Raw genomic sequence first — 15,005 nt, forward strand, 5'->3', positions numbered from 1 at the left:
CTCGTGCTGAATGCACGTTCTATTATAATATCAGGACACTATAGTGTGGCAAGGCTCTAAGCCATTGTGTGAATGGCTGGGCATCTTGTACGTAGCATTGTGTGCACTAAAATTTTTCATATCTGGCTCCACTCTGGCATCCCATTTCCCTCTTTTCTGCATGGTCAAAATTTTGATTGCACTGCATGTGTGTCAAAAGTGGTCTATGACGGCAGCATGTTGTATCAGAGGACAATGCAGCGGCGAAAGGGCCTGAAAAACAGTGTACGGCATCTGGTGGTGGGAAGAAGGGATGGAAAGGGTGCATGAGTGAGAAGTGCATCATGTGATATATCTCATTAGAAGAAGACAGTGGTTTGCCAGCGCTATCCGTGCATGCTCCTCCAATGCGCGGATACCTAAACAGGCAACAATCGCGTGTGGTCAATGCAGACAGCCTTCGTTATGGCATGCCAGCTGCAGCGGCAATGTCTTTCTGTGATGAGTGGCGGCAGGCACATTTGCAGAAGGGGAGTGCATTCCACGAGACATGAGGATTTAAACATAGCGCGTGTACTATGATGTGCTGTATGAGGTAAGTCCATAGCCCCTTCAATGCATGGCTGCAGCCCTAGCACAGAAAAGTATATCCACTGGTTGAAAAGGTATGTCCACTGGTTGAAAGTAGGTGCCACGTTGTTGCTTTTTGTGTGTGGTTTGGCTGCAGTGCACACAATGTTGGTTGCATGGGTGTGGTGATTGGTAGAACAACCTACAGTTGTCAGTGTATGGGTGGAGATGCTGCAGTGACCAGTCGTGCAGTGTGTCCACTGGGTGCACTAACGGAACAGTGTACATATGGAAGAGGTCATGGTGCAACTGGTTCTTATATGTGCTTGCGTAGTTTGCATTGCACAGATTAGTAAGTGTTGCAGTGCACTACGCACCATTGGTTCTATGCACAGACTAGAATGTTGGGAGCAGGCCCAATTTTGTGAAGATTTTCTTGTTTGGTTGGCATGCTTCTAATGCTTTGTGATTGGAAGTGGGTAGCGGTGCCAAACACAGCAATATGTTATTGCATTATGGTAAGTGGAACATGTGTCCTTGCCTCCCTGCTTTATGGTGCAGCGCAGCAGTTGGGTGGAAGTGCTGGTGCTTATGTTGCCTTTGTGATTTCTTGCAGATGCCTACAAGGCCGCCTGCATGGCTCTGTTATGCTGTGGTGAGTGTGGCCAAGGCCTAGACTGTTGGGTGCATGGCTGAAGGCCGTAGGCTATGCACCCAACAGCCTAGGCCTTCATCACAGCCCCCACAACATAATGCAGCGATGCAGTTGTCACTTGCATGCATTTGAAGTTGGCAAGTAACACCAATGGCTGAGGAGGACATATACACTTGGTAGATCAGCAGAAGTTAGCTGCTATGCGTACATTAGCATATGGTGTTCATCATTGCCCCTGTTGCACAATAGGGAGCCACATATCACCATTTGCGTTTGCTATGGTTAGGCCCTTATAAGACCCTTGCTTGAGAAAGTGTTTCAACATATTGCACCATGAAAGGAAGTCATCAGCATCAGTAAGTTGCAATATGGACAATGTACGCAGACACTCACATACCGTTCAGCACAGGCAATACAACGGCATGGAGCCATGCATGTAAAGATATGGCCTGGGTGAAAGTTGGCAGGTGCAATTGCAGATAGGGAGTGCATTACACATGACATGAGGAGTAAAACATGGGTTGTACTAGGGTGTGCTGTGTGTGGTGAGGCCCTAGCAATCAGTAATGGTAGAGCAATGGCAGAAGGGGAGTACAATTAATACCACATGAAACTTGAAATGTACACTGCAGTACGGTGTGTTGCATGTGCTAAGCCCATAGCCCCTTTGAATAATGTGTTGCCACCTTGCACCACCAAATGTGTGGCCTGGGGTGAAGTAGGTTTCACATTGTTGCCCTCGGTGTGCGGTTTGTGATCATAGCATGAAATGTTGCTTTCATGGTTTTGGGGATTGGTTGCAATTCTTACACTGTGTAGTACATGCCTGGACCTGATGGAGTGACAACTCCTCTAGTGTGTCCTGTGGGTGCAGTGGTGAAGTAGTGGAAGCTTAGAAGTGGCTGGGGGTGACCTGCATGTACCTGGCCACTTGTTCGACTGCATGACTCTTATGTTGTGCTGGGTGTGGCCAAGGCCTACACTGTTGGGTATATGGCAAAAGGCCAGAGGCCTTAGGCCAGGCACCAAAGAGCCTAGGCATGCACCATTGCACGCCACCATAACGCAGACATCCAGTTTTAAGTATGCATGTCTCCGATGGTGGTGACGTTCAAAAAATGGTTCTGCAGGACTGTGTAGATGTGGTAGAACAGCACAAGTGACCTGATATTCGTCCAGTACCATATGGTGTAGATTATGCCACCACCTTGGACATTAGGGAGGCACAGGGCACCATTTGTGTTTGGCATGAGTTGCCCTTTGCAGCACCCATCCTATGTTACGTTTGTGGATTGTGGTATGTGGCAAATGTTCCCCTTCATGAGGTCATTATGTTATGCTAAGTGTGGGTAAGGCCTAGACGATTGGGTACATGGCCAAAGGCCATAGGCCATTGGCCATGCCTATCCCTTGACGACAGCCAGCACACCATAATGCAGCCATGCAGAGTTGCCTCTGCATCTCTCCAATGATGATGCAGAGAGCATTTTACACTTGGCGGAACAACCAAAGTGAGGTATTATACGTTCACGAGCACATGGTGTAGGTCATTGCACGTGTTGCACATTAGGGAGCCATATGTTAGCATTTTCGTTTGCTATGGGATGCCCTTTACAACACCCTTGCTTGAGGAAGTGTTTTAACATATTGAGCCATGAAAGGACGTCATCAGCATCAGAAAGTTGCAATATGCACAATATACAGAGCCAATCACATACCGTTCAGCACAGCCAATGCAACATGATGGAGCCATGCATGCAAAGATGTGGCCAGGGTGAAAGGTGGCAGGCACAATTGCAGATGGGGAATGCATTACACAGGACATGAGGAGTAAAACGTGGGGTGCACTAGGGTGTGCTGAGGCCCTAGCATCTTGGATATCTGACTGGAAGCCTTACACAAACAGCTATGTGGGTTGCTTGCAACTACTCCTTAGATTGTTGCGTTTCGTGTGTGGTTAGTGAATTGTGCATGCATTGTTGATTCCATGGGTGTGCTCATTGTTCGCACATGGTACATTTTCCAGTGCATGTCAGGAGCTTATGGAGTGAACAGTTCTGCAGTGTGTCCACTGAGTGCTGTGGTGAGAAAGTGTGTGTGTACCAGTGCATAGGGTTCAACTGCCTAGTGTATGTGCTTGAGTTGTGTGCATTGCACAGATTATTAACTACTGTACTGCACTTTGAAGTATTGTTTCATTGGAGTTGGTGGAGCGCTGGCAGGAAAAAAAACGATGGCTACCTGCAGTTCGTGGTGCTTGGTGCTGCTCCGGGTGAATGTGGAAGCTGAAAGCATGGATTGGTTTGGAGAGCTGTTACCTGGAGGTGCTTTCACATGACAAGACCTGTACTGTGAGTGTGTAAAGGCATGTCCGCAGTGCAGAAATGATAGTGTTCGATGGAGAGGTCTTGAATGTGAATGCTACATGCGTGTGTGACTATTGAACACTACCTAATGGGGGTGTGCTGCATATCCAATAGTGGAAACAGAAGGAGTGCCTCTCCTTTACTGGGGTGTGGCCCTCGCTGTAGCTGGGAAGGCGCACATGCTAAATGGAACTGTCGGGATTATCCAATCAGTTGTCGAGGGTGTGGTTCACAGGAAGGGCAGTGATATATTTCTCCAAACCTCGATTCAGTGAGGTTGACAGAGATGGACAGACGCAGAGTGCTCATCGTGGGTGATACCTTTGTGAAAGACCTGCACAAGTATGCCGTGGAAAGAGGCTTTGATACTAACTTTCATTTGGGAGTGGAGGCTTTTTGGGGCGCAGTCTATGAGTGGGGTTTCGGTGCCATGGTTCTCCTTTGTACATGTGTGGCCTCTGTCAGTACTGTAGATGTTGTGGTCGTGCATTACGGAGCACTACATTTGGGGTACATGTCGTGCTCACGTTTGCTTCATCACCTCAAGAAGTTGATGACAGCAGTGATGCAGATTTCTCCCACTGCCAAGGTGATTTTCTCCTCCATACCACCAAGAGGTGCATGGGAACATGCCGGTGTAAATTGCCCAGAGCCAGAGGTTGGGAGGTGTTTCATAAACAGAAGCATATGTGACTTTGGGCCTGATCACGACCTTGGCGGTAATGCTAACGCTATTAGCGCGGGGGCTATTAGCGCGACCACCATAGCCCCCAGCGCTAATAGCGCGGGATCACGAGTTGGGCGGACTTGGAAGTCCCCATTCCCCATTGAGCCCATTCGGGAATGCCCCATTCCCCATTGGGCTCAATGGGGAAAATTTGCCCTCTTACCGCCGGCAGATTTCCCGCCGGCGGTAATAGCGCGAATTTTCAGCGGATTTACCCCCAGCCAAGAGCTGGGGTGAAATCTGCCGAAGCCCTGATTCGGCGGACCCTTAAATCCGGCGGTAATAGCGCTACAGCCGGATTTAAGGGTTACCGCCGAGGTCGTGATCAGGCCCTCTATGTGCAGTGCTGGCATGTTCTGCACCGACTATGACAGCATTAACAAGCAAGATTTGCACTGGTTCCAAGAAAAAGAAATTGTTTTGACCTTCGCTGGCAATGCTGTTTTGTTTGCCACTCTGCACGAAGCGTTGCAGCTCATCGAAAGAGATAAAAAATAATAATTAAAGAAGCACGCACATAACAAAAACAGGACAAAAAAAGTTTGTTTTCTGAGACTGGACTACAGACCCAACCCCTACCCTGTTTTACACTTACCAGCCCCCTTTACCCCCTTCCTCCCTAGCATAAAAAATCAGCCAATTACGTGGTACTTTCATGCTTCCACGTGCCATATCCAGCCATTTTCTGGATGGGTGCCATGGAAATGAAACTGTGGAGCAAAAGACACTGCTCTATAAGGTTGTGGGTCTGGTGTGTACGCAAACACTGTGCCAGAAGGTCTCTTTGCACAAAGAAGTTCAGAAGGCTATGATGGAAGTGTGCAAGGTAAGGGGCAGGCATCCTGGGTGTATGCATGAACTGTATGTGTTTGTTTGCAGTTAGTACCATGCAAGCTGTGCTGCGTTTGTGCGATATTTTTTTAAAACTGTGCAGTAAGTGGGGTACTGCGGAAAACACAAAACAACTTTGCAGTGTACATGGTAAGTGACAGGCATCCTACTGTTCTGCATGCATTGTGTGTATATCATATGATATGCAATTGTATGCTGTGGCATTCGTAATGAGCCTACACACACGTCTAGCAAAGGGCAACAAGGCAAGGGAGGGGAAACAGAGGATAGACAGACACCGACCCTACTAGGCCAGGTGTGACTTAGAGCGTCCAAGTGAATGGGTGGAGGGAAGAGAAGGTATAGTACATGGGAAAAAGAACAAATGACAATAAGTAAAAATACGAGCCAATTGTGCCAAGTGCACGGATAAGTGCACACAAAGGGTGGTGGATGCACTGTTAGGCATACAGAAAACAGTCCTCAAGTGCGGGGTTTGCTAGAAAGCCAATGCAGCGGTTCGCCTGGTGGGGGGAGGTGACATGGGCCCGCCATCACAGAGTCGCCAGGTAATCAGTGCAGAATCCGTTTACATCAGGCAGTTAGCCGGGCAGAGGAGCAGAAACAGCAGACGCTAAGAGAAAGGCTTTGAGGTTATTTCAGAACCGGCGATGGTTCCCCTCAAGTGTCAAGGAGGCAGGGAGGCTGTTGCAGAGGAAGGTCCCAGGTGAAAAAGCACATCTACCACCAACTGTTTTTTTTGCAGAAGCGCATGACCCTGAGGAAGTTGAAGGTGGAAGAGGGAAGAGCTCGCTCACGCAGATATATAGCGAGTTAGAGTTGAAGGTATTGAGGTCTCAGGGCATAGAAGGCCTTCTGCATAATGCAGAGTCTTCGCACTTTATTCCTTGCAGCCACTGAGAGCTATTGGAGACATTTCAGTGCAGGAGAGATACCATCCCAAGTCACACACTCCTCTTCTGGATCCATTCCAGAGGGCGGAGAGTAGAAGGGGGCAGATTTTAAAAAAACCTGTTGCAATAGTGCAGCCTAGACATAAGTACAGCTGTGCAGACAGTGATCTTTTGGAAAGTTGCTTTCGCTTGGTATGATACATTCAATGCTGCTATTGGTGGAATCTTTTTACAATTTATGTAGGAGGTGGGTTAGTTGGGAAAACATTTTGTGGCATTGTCGGAAGGAAAGCAGTGAGTTCCTGTTTCGATATTACACCTTATGGTATGGGTAAATGAGAACATTGCACGCACATATTACTGAAGTGCCACTTCATGGTAGGGTATGGGAAACAAAACAATTTGCTTTTAAAGAACGTAATGGCCGCTCAGTGTCAGATACCGTACACAGAGACACTTATAACACAGTCATACACATAGTGCAGAAAACGTTTCTGTACCTCCATTTTGTGGTGATGGGTGTGCATGTGGATGCACAAATCTTGCAATCTTTTACTGAACTTTCTACTGGTCTCACTGTCCAGTGACAGCACACTAGCAGGCTGGATTTGTAATGGTACCTATGAAGTGTTCTGTAGAACTGATAATGTTAGATGCTAACGTCTTGGACGGCATTGGTGGAATCGTGCGTGCCTATTTACCCATACCCAATGAGGTCATGGTGGACAAAAAGTAGTGGAAAGGGAAGAAGGACTGCTCCTGCTTTACTGGGGTGTGGCCCTCGCGGTACTTTGGGCACCACATGTGCCACAATCTGCGCTTCTTACCTTGCTGGCCGATGGACATGGGACTTTTGGGATTTTCCAATCAGGTACTGTGGGTGTGGTTCACAGGAAGGGTCGGTCAAACAGATGTGTCTTTTTTAGTTAGCTTTTTCCTTTTTCTTTTTCTGTTTTTTCAACTTTTACATAATTTTTATTCACATTGGTTTTTCTATTTTGTATCTACCTTTTTATCTGTTGTTTAGGTACTTTTAACGGTGAGGGATCATTGTTATTGTGAGTTTTTGTTATTAAAATGTATCATGGTGTCACAATATGTTTTTTTAGAACACAATTGGTTTAGGTGTAAATGTAAATGTTATTTTTCTCTTATAGAGATGAGTGTCATTCAAACTGTTCAATAGATTTGTGTAATAAAATGAAATTATTGATTATTGAATAATAAAAAAAACCTCTTTAGAGAGTTTATATTTTTAAAACGACTCTCGTTTTGTGGTTTACTTGGAACTGTAGTAGTTTTTCTCTGGGTATGTGAAACTGATTGCTTCTTCTCAGATAGGGGGCAGCCCACATATTTGGGGACGAAGACAATTTAAGCAATAGCAAAAGAGGTGACAGGACCCTGTTGTGAACTAATGGTCGTGTTCATAAGGGGCATAGTCCTGTCCTCTTAATTAATCCCCAGGTCCTTTTTTAGTCTTAAGTGTTTAGTGCGGATCACCGTAGGACCACCCGAAAGGGTGTAAGTGGAAATTATCTGGATCAATTGAGTGTGAGTTTGGTTCTTTAGGCACGTTAATAACCACCATCAAGGTGAGAAGACCTGAGTGGTGTGTGAATGGTAGATAATACAACTTTGTAGTTTTATGATCATTGTATAGTCTAGACAGAGTACGACTAATTCTTGGCTGTTGGTTGATAACTCAGCTTGACTAAGTGCGTGGTTGTTCCATAAAAAATATCTTTTGCACATTGTAGATTTGATCTTCATAATGAGTGCTGACAAGGTAGTTACCACGACAAGTATGTCACAGAACTTTTGGCCCAAGCATCAATGTTCGCAGATGACGGAGAGGGATCTCTGATCTCGAACTTAAGTAATTGGGATGAACTTTTGCAAATGAAAAAACGGATAATACGAACCGAATTGCATGGGTCTATTTTGATTGAGTATTTACGGGCAGGTACCCTCCCACAGGGACTAGTGGTACGTAATGAACCACGTTTGTTTTTAGACAATAAAGAGTTTGTATTAAAGTGGAGTTTTGTTGCCAATAAATGTGTCAGGGACTGGGTTATACTCATCACTGATACAGCAAAAGAGATGTTGATTAAGATCACGAGCAACCTTGTAACAATGGAAGCAGAAATTTAAAAAATGAGTCCCGTTAGAAATATACAAACGGCGATTAGATGACATTTTGAAAGAAATGGAAGATTTCAAGGAGTTTACCACCAGAGAAAGAATCAAGCGAATGAAAAAGGATCTTACAGATTTTTCTCGCGAGAAAGCCTTCCATTATGTTCAAGAATGCTATGATCCTTTTAAGAATCGGGTAGGTCAAGTCATACAGCAACGTAAAGTACATTTTGGCAATACTTCTTTTTCATCAGGTTCATTCAGCGGTGGGAGGTCCACTAATGTAATAGGCGAGTTTAATAGCAATAGGCCCAAAAGATCTCTAGACAAAACAGAGGTAATCGGAGAAACTTTAACAGACAGAACCCAGGTTGACATGGTCCACCTCCACCTCAAAAACAAGTTTTTTTAGGACAGGACCCTCAGAACGAGGATTAGGATTATGCCCCGTGTCACACCAGAAGCAACCAGACCTATTAGTCAACCTTTCAACCTATAATCCAAAATTGACTGAAAAGAACTTATTGAATAAAGGTTTGGGATTTGTTCCTACAATGAAATATGATGGGTTTAAAATAAGGACTGAGATCCACCAGCTAGTTAGGAAGATACATTTGAAACAGTTCTTTAACGAGAACTCGTACAATGAACAGGATAATAGCAGTGGTTTACGAAACCCTTCTACCTTCTGTTCCCCAGTGGCCAGCCATACACCAGAAGCTGTAGTTTTTGAAAAACGGGTTTTAACAGAACTTAAACAACTTGAAGACTCGAATACGTTTTTTTACATACCAGAATCTGAGTAAATTGGAAAAATGAGCACTAAAATGTTTAAAAACCAATGACCTAATAATGATAAGAAAAGCGGACAAAGGTGGTGCTATAGTCATGTTCGATTGTGACGCTTACATAAAATAATGTGATCGCCAACTTAAAGATACCAACTACTATATGACAATCAAGAAAGATCCTACACCAAGTTTACAAATCCTAATAAAGACTAAGATACAGAAAGCACTAGAACGTGGTTGGATTTGTAAACAAGAATACGGGTTTCTTTCACCATCTAAACCAAGTATCCCAAAGTTTTACATATCACCAAAGATCCACAAATCCTTGACCAATTCAACGGGGTATCCAATAGTTTCGGGCACAGAGTCAGTGTAAGAACCCCTTTCAAAATATGATGACCGGTTTCTTAAACCTTTTGTTTTGTAAATGTACTCCTACCTAGAAGATACGACAGATGTAATAAATTTGATTGAAAATTACCCATTTGATGATAGAAAACAATTGTTGGCAAGCCTCGATATAGTGTCTTTATACACTTGTATCCTACAAGATATGACACTTGCCGTAGTTGAGGAAACACCCCTGACAAAAAGAACAAGTGGAACTACTCCAAATAGTTTCATTCTATGGTGAGCCGAACTAGCCCTAACGGAAAACTACTTTAGCTTTAACAATGAATTGTTCCACCAAATACATGGCAATGGGTTCGTCTGTGGTCCCATCGGCAGCTAATTTGTTTGTTGAGTCTTTTGAAATTGGGGTGATCTATCACTCATCTCCATTTATGGAGACGTTTCATCGATGATATTCTAGTAATATGGGATGGAGATGTAGCCTAGTTTTAACGACTTTGTGGAGTGGATTAATACACAAAATACTTTCTTGAAGTTCAACGCTGTTCATAGTATGTCCGAAAATCAATTTTTTGGACATCACAATTTGGAACGATCCTAGTGAAGGTATTTAGAAAGTACGACCATATCATAAGAGTACGGGTAAGAACTCATTATTACAGTTTGGGAGCTTCCATCCGAAGCATACAAGAGAAAATCTCCCAGTAGGCCAGTTCCTTCGGTTGAAGCGTAATAGCTCGATAGACAGAACTTTGAAGAGGAGTCTAAACTATTGGGACAGAAATTGGTCAATAGGGGTTACCCTCAACAATCCATAAAGAAAGCTCATAAAAGAGCCAAGAATAACAACCGGGAAGCACTTCTGGAGTACAAACATAAAATCAAAAAGGATGAAAAAATGGTGTTTGTCAGCTCCTTTAATTCATGGTCAAACAAAGTGAATGCTATTGTGAAATGAAATTGGCACATTTTGGAGGGAGGCGAGTGCCCCCTAGATAGACCATTGTGTGCATTGAAATGTGGGTCAAATCTTAGAGATCTTGTTACACAGAACAATATATATATAACAACCCACTCTACGGAAACATGGGGTTCAACGAAACCAATTGGACACTCTCCGTGTGGTACATGTGTTTGTTGTGCCTCTACAAAAAGAACTAAAGAGGTGGACCTGGGCCTTAAAAGCCCATGGAAACAGGTGCAGTTCACAAATTGTAACTCAAAGATGGTGGTCTACGTGATATGGTGTCCTTGCCGTAAGTTATACATTGGTAAGACAGAGAGAAAGGCCAAGATTAGAATCTCAGAGCATAAGAGCGGCATAAGAAACGCGGTACTGACAGCTCCAATGGTTGGCCCTTTTTTAGCTATGGAGCATACACCTGCATCTTTGGAGTAGACCATTCTAGTACAAGTACCGCTAGCAGGTGATAGTGCCATTAGCAAAAGACAATTGTATCATAAAGAACAAAGGCTAATTTATTTATTCAACAGTGTAGAAAAGGGCCTTAATGAATTGATAGATTGGTCAACGGTCTGAAGATAGCCGCTTTGGTCAAAAGATAGCTAGCCTATGTTATCAAGTTGTATTATACCATTTACCCAATAAGAAAGTGTACCGTCAGGGAGTTACAACCACGAGATAGATAATTGAAGTTGGAAGAATTTAAGATAAGTGCTCTATACCTATAGAAAGCTAATAATAAGGAGGTATTGGAGCTATTTGGTACGTTCATATCATGAATACATGATAATGAGTACATTCATATCATGAACAGGCAAAAATTTGTTATGGACGAGATGAGAGCTAACTAACATGTGAAAAGCAGTAAATAATTACTGAAGAAACATCACGTACTAACCAAGTCAGAGGAGGGCTTCTGAGATTTGTTCTTCTTGTGATTCTTGCCTCCTTTTGTTTTTACATTTTGGTTTTACATTTATGTATTTTTGCTGAAGGACAACTATGTGGATGAGCCCTGATTTTGGAAAGGGCAGATTGAGAGTTTTTGAAAGCAGAACGTATACTCTAGCTCCACTATGGACGGCGGAGCGAGTGAATACGTTATGAGTCATCTGAAGCACTAGTGTTTAGAAGACAGGAGTAAACCACACCCCGTCCTTCCGGGTCAGACCAACAAAAGAAGGACTGATGCAGGTCTCGTAAGGCATAGGGGTCAGTGGCGCATACATGCGAACTGTTGAGGGCACGCGCAGATCCAGTTCTCAGAGTAGACACAGGTGAGCGAGGAAGTTTAGTCCTGTATGAAATTTAACACGTGTGTTTTGGACGTATTTGTGGTAACTCTTTGAAACATAGCGAGTACTGTGTGTTTTAACCAGGAGGGTAGTTTAGATCGGGGAGTAACCTGTTGATCCTTTTATCTCCACAGAACCTTTTGAGACGCGGATTGAGTATCGCGTAAGAGCACTGGTCGTATGCAAACGCGATCCCATTGACTTTGGACATGGAAACCCAGAGCGCCCCACTACTATTCACCAAGCCTCACTTCCGAAGAAATAGTCATGAGAAGCACAAGTGTATTAACCTTGCAGGTATTTATTGATTGTAGAGATACAGGTTTTTGTGGTCATAGTTTGACTATAGAACACCCGGTTTAGTTCATGTGCTAAACGAAAGCAGTACAGAATGTCTGACAATGGCAGCAACTCCAGTAAACTAAAGACTTGTGTGGTTTTAGCTTTTGTTTTGTGTTATGACTAGATTTTTGCTGCTAGTGGATCTACTAAACCTTGGTCCACTTCTGTGTTGACAATGTGTTTTGAGAAACAATAGACTTAATAGGAGGACAGTTCTTAGTTCTCCTTGTTTTGTTTTTAAAGAGAAAGGACATGAATATCCGTTTGACTACGAATACATTAAACATTACGATATCTAGAGAGGAAGATCCATTGTGTGTTTGCATATCTCTTGCCCTTAGTCAAAATATCCATGTACTAATAGGACACCATTTCTCCACATCCATTTAGATCCGGTTCCTAATAGGAATTCCACTCTACGTATTCATCCGGAGTACCCAGAATAATGTGGTAAGCCTGGCCATTGCTATTCATTTGTCTTGGTTCAGTTGTTACTTGATTCTAATGATCGCAATACAACCCATGTTAAGAGTTGTGCTATTTTCTTTAGGTCACTGCCCTAATTGCCAATACTACTCCCATGAGAAGCAGTTAGAGACACGTACAGAGGAAGACAGACGACTACTAAGCTCTAGTTTTTGACACGATACAGTTTATATGTTTCCCCTGAAGAATTTCCCCATACTTTGTTTTTGACATCAAATTAAGAATTAAACATGTTGGGAGTGTTGCAACTGTCACATGAATTATGACAGTTGTATTCAGTTACAGATGAGTAATACAAGCCACTAGTAGATAGTAATCTTGAGTAAAAAAGGCTTGTACACTAGACACAGGGATTTGTAGACTGAGACATAGTGCTAGTTTCAAACAGATGTGTCTTTTTTAGTTAGCTTTTTCCTTTTCCTTTTTCTGTTTTTTCAACTTTTACATAATTTTTATTCACATTGGTTTTTCTATTTTGTATCTACCTTGTCTGGCGTTTAGGTAGTTTTAACGGTGAGGGATCATTGTTATTGTGAGTTTTTGTTATTAAAATGTTTAATGGTGTCATAATATGTTTTTGTTAGAACACAATTGGTTTAGGTTTAAATGTAAATGTTATTTTTCTCTTATAGAAATGCGTGTCAATCAAATTGTTCAATAGATTTGTGTAATAAAATGAAATGATTGATTATTATTGAATAAAAAAAAACCTCTTTAAAGATTTTATATTTTTAAAACGGACTCTCGTTTTGTGGTTTACTTGGAACTGTAGTAGTTTTCCTCGTTGAATGAAATTGATTGCTTCTTCCCTATCATTTGATTGAAAATGAAAGGGGACGGCCCTCATAGTTGGGGACCAAGACCATTTAAGTAATAGCAAAAGAGGTGACAGGACCTTGTTGTAAACTGATGGTCGTGTTCATAAGGGGCATAGTCCTTTCCTCTTAGTAAATTAATCCCCAGGTCCTTTTTTAGTCTTAAACAGTCAAACTGTTGTACATTATACTCTGCGTAGTGAGGCTGGCTGACATGGCGAAACACACTGTGTTGCCTATAGGTGATGCCTTTCTATTAGATCTGAACAAGTATGCCCTGGAAAGAAACCTTTATGGCAATTTCAGTTTGGAAGGAGTGGACAGATTGTTGAATGGTGTTTACGAGTGCAGTTTCGCCGACATGCATGCACTTTGCAAAGACCTGGTCACTTTTGCTAGAGCCGATGTTATCATCATCCACTACGGCAGCATGCATATGGGTTACGTGTCTTGTTTAGGTTTGTTCTGTCAACTGAAGAGGTTGCTAAATCTAGTAAAGAGGCTTCTTCCCACTGCCAAGGTGCTTTTCTCACCCATAACACCACAAAGAGTATGGGACAATGCTCCTGGATGTTGTTCCGAGCCAGAGGCAGGAAGGTGTCTCATCAACAGAAGCATGTATACTTTTTTGTCCACTGCTGGGATGTTCTTCTGCAACAATGACCTCCTTAGTTGTAGAAATGCAGAATTTTTCCAAGAAAATGGCATTTCTTTGTCGCCCATTGGTAATGCTGTTTTGTTTGCCCGTCTACAAGATGCGCTGAAGAGTTTACTGTAACACTGTCCACACAAGAAAACACAAAATCAAATAAAAAATGAAAAAAGGTGTTTCCCTAGAAGCATCTAAAAAAATAAATTAAAAAAAGGCTGTTTTCAGAGCCGCCCCTTACAACAAACTCCCCCTACCCTGTTGCAAGTTATTCCCCCACGCTCGCAAGCAACACGAAAGCCACATCTGGGGATTTTCAGGATGGCGGCCATGGAAATGGGACTGTGGAGCCACAGGGATTGGGCATGGTGTGTACGCAGAGGACTGTTTGTGATGTCATCTTTGATGTTATGTGTGATTGTCCTTGGGGCGCGAGTTATGGTTGCTTGGCTTACCATAACTGGTGAATTTCTGTTTTTTTTCAGTTTTACCTGTAACATGTTTGCCCATTGAATTGCATAGGTTTTTACTAGTGCAATTTATCCATAACGTTCCTTTAACAACATTTTTTGTCAGTGTATATGTCGCTCATCATGCTCCAACTCATGTACTCGGCAACATGCAAATAAGCAGCAAATTTGTTGAATGCAGGTGCCATCATCCATGATCAAACAGTTTGACGTATCCATATAAATCCAACCTGAGTTAAACAGATAATAATCCTGTGGCTGCATTCACAGGGAAACTCGCATTATTATTTTTTCCAGAATAGTTCCTTTAATAAATGGTAAAACAGTCAGTGTAACAAACATAACTTTGCATTTCTTTCTTACTTGTCCTTTTTCACTTTGCACCAGTTTTGACATTCTTGCAAGAATTCGTAGTAAATTCTCATGGCAAATTCTTTTGCTAAATACTTGTATATATTTTCACAAGAAAATAAGGCAGGGGGTTTCCCAAAAAACACTTACAAAATATATGCCAAAACACCAAATATTGCATACATTCCTACTCCGGTTACTCATTATCTGAAAAGTGGCCACTGGCCATGGCCTGTGGACAAATCAAGTGGGCCACGGATGTGTAATGGGGATAGATGCCACGGTGTGTGACTTAAAGCATAAT

At 42.8% G+C, this 15,005-nt stretch overlaps 1 protein-coding gene across 2 annotated transcripts in view; it reads right to left on the reverse strand.

Moving 5' to 3' along the window:
- Nucleotides 1-15,005, reverse strand: part of GYS2 (glycogen synthase 2) — a 919,141-nt gene that overhangs the window by 726,325 nt on the left and 177,811 nt on the right. The gene's annotated exons all lie outside the window — the stretch shown is intronic.

This window comes from Ambystoma mexicanum, chromosome 12 (genome assembly GCF_040938575.1).
Source record: "Ambystoma mexicanum isolate Mex_15411 chromosome 12, UKY_AmexF1_1, whole genome shotgun sequence".
Taxonomy (NCBI): Eukaryota; Metazoa; Chordata; class Amphibia; order Caudata; family Ambystomatidae; genus Ambystoma; species Ambystoma mexicanum.